Source organism: Nicotiana tabacum, chromosome 22, assembly GCF_000715075.1.
Source record: "Nicotiana tabacum cultivar K326 chromosome 22, ASM71507v2, whole genome shotgun sequence".
Taxonomy (NCBI): Eukaryota; Viridiplantae; Streptophyta; class Magnoliopsida; order Solanales; family Solanaceae; genus Nicotiana; species Nicotiana tabacum.
Window position 1 is genome coordinate 212460946 of NC_134101.1, and position 11258 is coordinate 212472203.

Below are 11258 nucleotides of genomic sequence, written 5' to 3' on the forward strand. Positions count from 1 at the left end.
AAGCCACTACGTTGTCTTAGATTACGGTCCTTCTATTTAAAGAGATGCTGCAAACTGCGGTGATCGGTGTAGACCTCACACGACATCCCATAAAGATAATTCCTCCAAATCTTGAGAACGTGAACTATCACAACCAACTCCAAATCATGCATAAGGTAATTCTTCTAGTGGAGCTTTAACTAATGAGAAGCATAAGCAATCGCTCGCTCCTACTGCATCAATACATAACTCAAACCAACGTGTGAAGCATCACAATAAATGGTGCACATCCCCAAACACGAAGGCAACACCAATACTAGTGTTGTACTTAGTGCATTCTCGATCTTCTGAAATCTCGCCTCACAATCATCGGACCACCTGAACTGAGCACGCTTTTGGATCAATCTAATCAAAGGCATTGCAATAGACGAGAGGCCCTCCACAAATCGATGATAATAACCTGCTAGCCCCAAGAAACTCCTGATACGAGGCTAACTATGAACTGCCTTGATCTTTATAGGATCCAGCTTAATACCCTCACCCACTACAACATGCCCCAAGAAGACCACATAATCTAGCTAGAACTCATACTTAGAGAACTTAACATATATCTTTGTTTCCTCAACGTTTGAAGCACTACTCTCAAATGGTGCTCGTGTTCCTCTATGCTACGCGAGTAGATCAATGCGTCATCAATGATGACAATCATAAAGGAGTCAAGATATGACCTGAACACCCAGTTCATCAATTCCATAAATGTCGTCAGGGCATTAGTCAAATCGAAAGACATCATTAGAAACTCATACTGCGCATATCTAAAAAGTTGTCTTCGGAACATCGAAAGCATAAATCCTCATCTGATGGTACCCAAATCTCAAGTCGATCTTCGAGAATACCCTAGCCCCCTAAAGATGATTAAATAGATCATCAACACACGACAAAAGAAATGTGTTCTTAATGGTGACCTTATTAAGATGGAAGTAGACAATGCACATCTGCATACTCCCGTCTTTGTTCTTCACAAATAACATCGGTACGTCCCAAGGAGACACACTCGGTTGATGAACCCTTTCTGGAGAAACCCTAGAAGCTATTGCTCCTTCAACTATCTCAACTCTACAAGAGACATATCATAAGGTGGAATAGAGATTGGTTGGGTGCTAGTACCAAATCAATGCCGAAGTCAATATCATGATCTGGTGGCATACTTGGTAAGTCAACAGGAAATATATCAGAAAAGTCTTTAACCGCAGACACTAAATCTATCGTGGGAGGCTCCATGTAGTATCTCGAACAAAGGTCAAATAGGACAAACAACCCTTCTCAATCACACGTTGACCCTTCAAGAAATAACCCGACTGGATGCACTACTGAATAAAAGTCTACACTCCAACCTAGGAAAATCTTGCATTGACAATGTAACGGTCTTCGCATGGCAATCAAGAACATCATGATGCAGAGACAACCAATCCCTGCCAAGGATAACCTCATAGTCAATCTTATCAAGCAACAGAAGATCTGATCTAGTCTCATACCCATAGAAAGTTACCACACAGGACTAATAAACCCGATTCACAACAATAGAATAATCCACCATTGTGGACATATACATAGGAATACCTAAACACTCATGAGATACATCAAGATAAGGAAACAATGAGAAGAAACGTAGGAATAGGTAGACCCTAGACTGATTCATCTCTATGACAAACATAAATAATACATGTGATCATAACTTCAGGGGCCTCTGGCCTGGCTGGGAAGGCATAAAATCTAGCCGGAGCACCACCTAACTTGCCTCCACCTCTAGGGCGACCTCTACCCACCTGCCCTCCGCCTCTATTCGGCCTGACGGGTGATGTGATAACTTGTTCTATAATCAGGGACGAAACCTCTTTACATGGCCAAGTCTCCTACACTCAAAACAACCTCTAGCTTTGGGAAACTGCTGACTTTGTATCTAGCCTTGATTCCCTGAATGTCCACTGGAGGAACCCTGAATAGCTAGTGGATGGTAGGTACTCTCTGGAATGGCATTGAAGTATGGTTGTGCTAGAGACCCCGAATAGGCTATGGTGCTAAATACATAGGCATGCTAGGATGGCTCCTCCCAAACTGACCTCTGACCCCAGTTGTGGCACCGCTGAACCCTATAGAATACTTAGGCCTCTTGTCCTTTTACGTGGCTTCTCTTCTCTATATGCGGATACGCTTGACCCTCTGAGCTATCTTTATATCTTGGTGGAAGGAAGTCCTCAACCTTGCCTCAGGGCCATAGTAACCTAAATCCTAAAGTGCAAGCCTAAAATGAACCTCTGTACCCTCTCAACCTCTGTAGGAAGTAATATAGCTGCATAACAAGACAACTAAGTGAATCTCGTCTCATAGTCAGTTACATACATCTAGCCTACCTAGAGCCGCTCAAATGGGTTCAGTATCTCATCCCTCCTAGTGGATGGAATATACTTTTCCAGGAAGATATGCATAAACTAATCCCAAGTAAATGGAGGTGAACCTTTCAGTCTACCTAGAAGATAAGACTGCTACCTTCTACGAGCTTTCCCTCTCAGCTGAAAGGTAGTGAAATCTACCCTATTGGACTTTACTAGTCCCAAATTATACAGTCAAACCCTGAAACGATCAATAAAATCATGTGGTTCCTCTGACAGCTCATCGTCAAAGTAGGGACAGTGAATCCTCATAAATCTATCCAGCCTCTTCTTGTTTCACCCCATGTTTTCGTACGTTAGAGTATCCATAAGTCAATTGATGTAAGCTCAGAAATGAGATCAACTTTGAAAGTACATAAATTAATTTAATCATTTTACAATGGAGATTACAAATATTTAAGATCATGAATACCAAGTACTAAGAGGGTTTGAAGCCTTTGAAGCTAAATGAATTGAAGAAAATAAGTTTCGTCAAAAGTCGACAAGTTGGGAATGTTATAACATGTACTTTTGGGGTGAGACTAGGGTGATTAACCTTATAAGGAGATTATGTTATGAGTTATTTTAGTCGTATGATAGTCGTGTGTCATGTTTTGAAGTCAAGCAAGTTGTGAAACAAAAGTTGGAAAAGATCATCACAAGTTACATTCATAAATATGGTGAAAATTAGGTCAAATATAGCTAAGCATTTCTCCCAATATACTTGGAATTACGGGATGATCTACCTACCAATTAAATATCTACGAGTCTACTTTCCAGCGGATTAAACCATTCATTGATACAAAATTTAAGTAGAGATATATTTACATTTTTGCAAGACTGCACAAAATGGTAGGTGACAAGTAGGTGCATTACCTACTTGCCAAAAGGAGAGGCCATAATTAAAAGCCCTAAAGTCGGCCAAGAGGGGTGTTTTAAGGACATATTAACTCATTTAATTCACTTATTTTTCATACCAAAAATCATATTAAACCCCTGCACCTCCTCCCCAAAATCCCATACAAACCCTAGGTTATTTCGGATGTTACGATGTGATTCTAGTGCCGAAAACCCCAGACAGCTTGCTAGTTTCTCTTTCTCCTTCATGTAATTGCGTTGGGGGACTGATTTTTTATGGAGAAGGACTAGGTTTTGTGGTTCTACTCAGTCCAAGGTGAGTTTATGCTTCTCCTTCCATTATCTATGCTTGTTCGAGTTGTAACTCATCCGTAAAGACTAGACCTAGCGAGTTTCGAATGAGTGGTATTCTATTTGTTGTTGCATCACTGTTGGCTGATTGTGAAATTATTTTTAAGTTGAATTGATGTCTGGTTTATAGGATAAGAGTCTTAATTATGTATTGTTGGTTGTGTTTCTCAATTGGAAAGAAAAGACAAGTTGAAACATATTTTAGTAAACCGAAAAATCAATTTTGAGTTGTTAAATTATGGGACTATTTTGTGGGTTGTTTCATGTTGCTGTTCGGTTGTCTATTTTGCTAGTGTTTTTATGGAGTTTGGGAGGAGAAATAGTGTGGAGAAACACCACATAATGGTAGGTGGTTGGCTGGTCGTTCGTCATTACATTTTTTAGGTTGTTGGACACTACTTTAGTTGTCGTTTTATGTATGAAGTGATTAGGGTGTGTAGGCTGTTTTATGGTATGTTGTGATGGAAATAAGGTTGGGACATGATGCATGCATCTTGTTATTGTTGTATTCTTGTTGTTATTGGTATATGGTATTGGAGGAGGGCCTTATTATAGGGGAGATGCTGCCAAATTTACGTAAACAAGTGTCACGCCCCAAACCTAGGGAGGTGTGGTTGGCACCCGGTGCCGTAGTGGGCCGAGCGAACCACTCTGCAACATTATTTTTTTTCTTTGTAACTATCATGGGCCAACATGGCCACAACTCATAATGTATAACTATAAGTGGGCAACATTGTATCAATAAACTATCGTTCTTAAGACATGAATACATATGGGTCGTCAAGGCCTCTGACATACTGTACAAACTGAACCAATGTCTACAAAGCCTCTAAGATTATTTGATATCAGAAAGGATAGGGTACCGTCCTACCCATAAGTCTGTGGCAAAAACTCTGACACGATGACTTGTAGACTCGGCTGCACTCCGAATGAGGTGGAGTTTTACCGATCCTTCGTTGATTGCTAACCTCGTCTACTATGAGGGCTCGTCAAACTGATTATCTATACCTGCATGCATGAATGCAGCGTCCCCAACAAAAGGACGTTAGTACGAATAATGTACCGAGTATGTAAGGCATGTAAATCAGTATATAAAGGACATGGAAGAAACATGGAGTAAAAGACTCAACCTGTAAGTCTGGATAGCTCTGTAAATCAAAATTATGAAATATCTATAATGTCATGCATATGCGTATAAATGTCATGTAATGAATATGTCTGTACGTACATAACGTCATCAAGCCTCTGAGGGCGTCCCATCATATCATCTCGGCCACTGTGGGCAAATCATCAATGTATACCACCTGATCAGGTGGTGGTGCGTATATAACGCCATAACCTTTCCCAGATCCCATATACATATATATATATATATATATATATATATATATATATATATATATATATATACGTGTATATAATGCCATAACATCATCACGCCTCTGAGGGCATCCCATCATATCATCTCAGTCACTGTGGGCAAATCATCAACGTATACTAGCTGATCAGGTGGTGGTGCGTATATATAACGCCATAACCTTTCCCATATCCCATATACATATATACATATATATACACGTATATAACGCCATCTGGTCATAGGTCTATGTGCATGTATAAATGCATGAAATGCATATGAAATATGTTAATAAAATCTCTCGGTACATCATAAGACCATTATACCTCTTATTAATATCATGAAACAAACATTATCAACTTACGTATTTTCTGAGACCCATGAATAGACGATAGAATAATAATTCATATGGGGAATCAAGAATATAGACACTCCAAGTATTTCTATGAATAGAGTCATTTATAGAAGTTATGCATTTACTCGTTTCGTTTGTATCGTATGGATCATGCCAACACAATGATTTTCCGCAACATTTCGTAAGATGACAGCTTGTTAATTCCGCTGGTTAATCCACCATATAGATAAATAAACCAATTACTATTCCAATATCACTACTGATTATAGTCTCTTAAATATCTGGGGAAACTTCAAGATTAAACAATGAGATCGAACCTTAATAGAGAACAATACACAGTTCAGATACAACTTTGCAATACCAATTCTAATTCTATGCTACATGCCCAATCACAGCTATTAGATGGTTCCATTTTCAGATTTTATTAAATAAAACATAAGCTTAGCATAACCAATACACTACTAGAATTCCGGAAAAAAGCCACCAAACTTTAGCGACCAAAGTTGGTCTGTCAAGAAAAGCGACTAAAGTTGGTCGCTAAATTGGTGAAAATAATAAAATAATTACTTAATATACATTAGCGACCAAGGTTGGTCGCTACTTGGTCGCTAATAAATATTGACCGGACTGGTTAGACTTGCTTGGTCAAAGGTATACTGAGATTAGCGACCAACGTTGGTCGCTACATGGGGACCCACTTATAAAATTATAATAATTATAATATTATTTTTAAAAAATTATAAAATATGAATAAATATAATTTAAAATTAGCGACCAACGTTGGTCGCTAATTAAGGGGTAAGCAGATAGCGACCAACTTTGGTCGCTAAAATGGGACCCAATTATAAATTTTTAATAATTATATTTTTATTTAAAAAAAATTATAAAATATAAAAAATATAATTCAAATTTAGTGACCAAAGTTGGTCGCTTACAAAAATAGAGACCAGCTTTGGTCGCTAATCTGGGACCCAGTTCTAATGTTTAACAATTATATTATTATTTTAAATATTATATAAAATATAAATAAATCTGATTTAAATTTAGCGACCAACTTTGGTCGCTAATTTAAATTTATGTATATTTAGCGACCAAAGTTGGTCTCTTTTCAGGTCAACAATGGTCAAAATTAAAAATCACTTTTGTATTTACTATCTAAATAATATAAATGTAACTCGTTAACACTTTTGTAATACAAAGGATGAATAGACTAAAATATACTCTAACATGCTATATATGCAGTTAAGCAGTACTACGAAGCGTGCGTGTGTGTCTATATATATATATAAGAACATAAAACGCTCGGAACACAGGGACAGGTTCTTTTAGGTATTGATACACTTGTAATTTGATTCATTGACTTATAACCTATATATATATAAGCTATATTCAATATAATATTAGCTAATGCACTAATACTTAGTGCATAGTATAGTATAGTATATATATACTAAGTGTATAGTATAGTGTATTATATAATACACTATACTATATATATAGTATAGTGTATTATATATCAAGGTATATTCGATATATATAGTATAATATAGTATATAGTATATATATATATATATATATATATATATAAGCTATATTCGATATAATATTAGGTATGTATATATAAGAACATGAAGCGCTCGGAACACAGGGACGAGTTCTTTTAGGTATTGATACACTTGTAAATTGATTCATCGACTTATAACCTACTCATATGCATGTATATATATTAACAATAAATTAAAACGTCTCGACTTATATCAATTAATATATGTATATATATAAACTATATTCGATATAATATTAGCTAATGCACTAATACTTAGTGCATAGTATAGTATAGTATATATATACTAAGTGTATTATATATACTAAGTGTACAGTATAGTGTATTGGAACACAGGGACGGGTTCTTTTAGGTATTGATACACTTGTAAATTGATTCATCGACTTATAACCTACTCATATGCATGTATATATATTAACAATAAATTAAAACGTCTTGACTTATATCAATTAATATATATATATATATATAGCTTAAATTGAATTAAAATCCTAAATTTATACTACATATGTACATAATTTTAAATTGAATTAAAAGTAATTTGATTTTTTTTAGAAATAGCGACCAACTTTGGTCGCTCTTTTGGTCAAAAAGTCAAAACTTATTTTGCTACCTATTTTTAATTCCAGTGTCAAAATCGGGTTTCTCCTCCCATTCTTTAAAAAAATTCCCCAGAATCTCTCTTTTCTCTCTCACACTCAAACCCCATTCGCCCCCCCAACTCCCAGCAGCAGCGGCGCCACCCACGCCACCGTCGATCACCGACGGCAGCAGCTCCACCGCCCGCGACCTCCATTTCCAAGGTAGGTTTCTTTCTCCTTTTTTTGTTTTTTATTTGAAATACAGTGATTTTGTTTAATTTCTCCATGTTAGGGTTCAAAGTTATATATTATTTGTTCAACCATGTTAGGGTTCAATGTTAATTTCTCCATGTTAGGGTTCAAAGTTAGCTCAACCATGTTAGGGTTCAAAGTTATATATTATTTGCAATTTTTAGGGTTCTTATTAATACATTTAGTCCAAAATATTTAGTTCTACCTACTAATTTGGGGAAGAAATTATTTGAAGAGAAGAAACCCTAAGAGTTGCACCTTTAGGATTATGTATTGAAATTTTAGTTTATAAATTAAAATTTTAGGATATGACTTGAACTTTTGTGGATATTAGTCGAATCTTTAGGATATGAATTGAACCTTTAGGATATGAATTGAAATTTTTGGTTTATGTATTGGAATTTTAGTTTATAAATTGAAATTTTAGGATATGAATTGAACTTTTGTGGATATGAGTTGAACCTTTAGGATATGAATTTGAACCTTTAGTATATGAGTTGGATTTTTAGTTAATGTATTGAAATTTTAGTTTATAAATTGAAATTTTAGGATATGACTTGAACTTTTGTGGATATGAGTTGAACCTTTAGGATATGAATTGAACCTTTAGGATATGAATTGGACTTTTAGTTTATGTATTGGAATTTTAGTTTATAAATTAGAATTTTAGGATATGACTTGAACTTTTGTGGATATGAGTTGAACCTTTAGGATATGAATTGGACTTTTAGTTTATGTATTGGAATTTTAGTTTATGTATTGGAATTTTAGTTTATGTATTGGAATTTTAGTTTATAAATTGAAATTTTAGGATATGACTTGAACTTTTGTGGATATGAGTTGAACCTTTAGGATATTAATTGAACCTTTAGGATATTAGTTTATGTATTGGAATTTTAGTTTATAAATTGAAATTTTAGGATATGACTTGAACTTTTGTGGATATGAGTTGAACCTTTAGGATATGAATTGAAATTTTTGTGTATGAATTGAACTATTTAGGATATGAATTGAACCTTTAGGATATGAATTGAAATTTTTATGTATGAATTGAACTTTTAGGATATGAATTGAGCCTTTAGGATATGAATTGAACTTTTGTGGATATGAATTGAAATTTAGGATTGCGGGAGGATTTTATAGAAGGGGTTGATGACTTTATTAGACATGCATGGAACTTCCACCAAGAATAACTTAGACACAGTACCTGGCATAGTGTGCCTTTAATTGTTGTTCTCATTAGCGACAATGATGATGAGAAAGCAATGGCATGTGTTTCAAACAGTGATAGTGTAGGTAGGAATTTAACATTTCATAAGTAGATAAAAGAAAAGGTTATAGAGGAATTCTCTACTTCATTTTCCAAGAGGAAGTAGAGAATTCCTCTATAACCTTTTCTTTTATCTGCTTAGGAAATGTTAAATTCTTACCTACACCATCACTGTTTGAAACACATGCCATTGCCTTCCATCATCATTGTCGCTAATGAGAACAATAATTGATCAAAGACACATCCTGTCGGGTACTGTATCCAAGTTACTCTCTGTATCTAAGTTCATCCCGAGTAATAGTACCACGAGGATAATCACCAAAGCCACCAGATAACTTTATGATGCCAATGAAGTAAGATGAGCTATTTGATGAGACTCGTATTGTAAAGAAGAAGAAAAAGACTGATCCAGAAAGGTGGGTCGAGGGTCGAACCTCGACTATACATGTAAGTTTTTTACTTTTCATTAAGTATTTTGATTTACTTTTATATAAATTTTGAAATACTAATTCTATATAATTGTTCTTATAGGTTCGCTTCACAGCTGATGTGGGGGAATTCATACGTAGTCAGCCACCTAATGAGTCGGGCGAGGCAATCCAATTTTCGGACGAGGATGCTGAAAGAACACTCCTTGAGTACTTTATATACTTTGAACTAGACAATAGAACCAGTTTTCGAATGGGCTTGTAATAAGCGTTAACTTAGTTTTGTTAGCTTAATGTGTTAGTTCTATTGAACTTAATACTTTGTTGCTTTTTATTGTTGTTATTGTTGTTGTTTATTATTGTTATTGTTGTTGGCATAAAATACCTGTTTAGGATTTTTGGTAAGCTGGCAGGTGGTGTAGCTGCCAAAACAGGCAGTTTCTGCCAAAAATATACCAAGAAAAGCGACCAACTTTGGTCGCTAGTTGGTCGCTTTTTCCTTAAAAAAAATAATTTTCTGGGCAATAGCGACCAACTTTGGTCGCTATTTAACCCAGATTTCTCAAAAGCGACCAACTTTGGTCGCAATTCCATTTAAAAATAATAATTTCTGGAAATATAGCAACCAAAGTTGGTCTAGTTGGTCGCTTATTTTTTTAAAAAAAAATAAAAAATTAATAAAAAACGACCAATCTTGGTCTCTATTTTCCAGATTTTAAAATATAATATTTGGATTAGAGACCAAAGTTGGTCGCTTTTTTATGATTAATAATAAATAAATAAATAACGTATTTTACATTTAGAGACCAACTTTGGTCGCTAAAATTATATTATTAAAATAATAAAGCGACCAAAGCGACCAACTTTGATCTCTAAAATAAAGGGACCAGCAATATTGCGACCAGGCATGTTTGGTCGCTTTTTGGTCGCTTTTAGGCCTTTAAGCGATCAACTTTGGTCGTTTCTTGTGGTCGCTTTTTACTGGATTTCTAGTAGTGATAAAGGTAATATCTCCATTTTTACGTGACATTATGCATTAAGGTCTTATTTAGGAGCGTAATTTTTTTTTAAACCACTTAATGGGAACATTATGAGGTGCTCTGGATAAAAAATTGGAAAGTTCGCAAGCCAATTAACAGCGGCCAAAATATATTCTAAAGTTACTTCCATAGAGGTGCAGGTGTGCTTAACATAAAAGTCCAACCTGTGAGCATTTCTGCCTCTTTAGTGGCGAGCTGCAGTAGAAACGTTGCTTGTATCCATCGCCGTGGAGCATATAGCAAATCAACATGAGTTACTTGTCTTTGAATAAGCCTCGCCTCAAAATACACAACAACCATGTCTATTGTGGTCATGAATAATAGAAGAAAACCCTTTCAGCGGATGCAATGTTTTTGTTTTAGGTGGTCACTCTATTCTTCAGTCTTTTCAATCTTTTCCTTTGACAATTGCTATATGACTCACGTAATGTGTGTATGAGTCACCTAATACATTTGCATGTGGCTGCCACGTGGGGTGGGAAAATTTTTAATCCTATTCAATTTATTAGTTAATTAGGTAATGTCCTGTTATCCGGTAATTAACTAATTACCCGCATAATTAAGAATTGTCTCAAATTACTTAAAATTTTACTTATTTTTAATACAGTTTATACACCATACTATTACGGTCATGTGATACCACATAAAATTAATACATACACTACTATTTTATTAAAACATCCATGTAAAAATACATATATTTTCTCAACTTCTAATTTTCCTAATTTCATATAAAGAGTACAAATTTTCGTACATTTAATTCTTAAAATAAAAAAGAGATAACCTTCTTTATT

The 11258-nt window shown here is 35.1% G+C and overlaps 1 long non-coding RNA gene across 1 annotated transcript; it reads right to left on the reverse strand.

The window, feature by feature from the left end:
* Positions 1 to 4329: 4329 nt before the first annotated feature.
* Positions 4330 to 10858, reverse strand: LOC142176602 (uncharacterized). The gene is made up of 2 exons (XR_012705290.1): positions 10629 to 10858; positions 4330 to 4625 (listed from the first exon to the last, which is right to left on the reverse strand). It is a non-coding gene; the product is annotated as an uncharacterized LOC142176602 (long non-coding RNA).
* Positions 10859 to 11258: the final 400 nt, after the last annotated feature.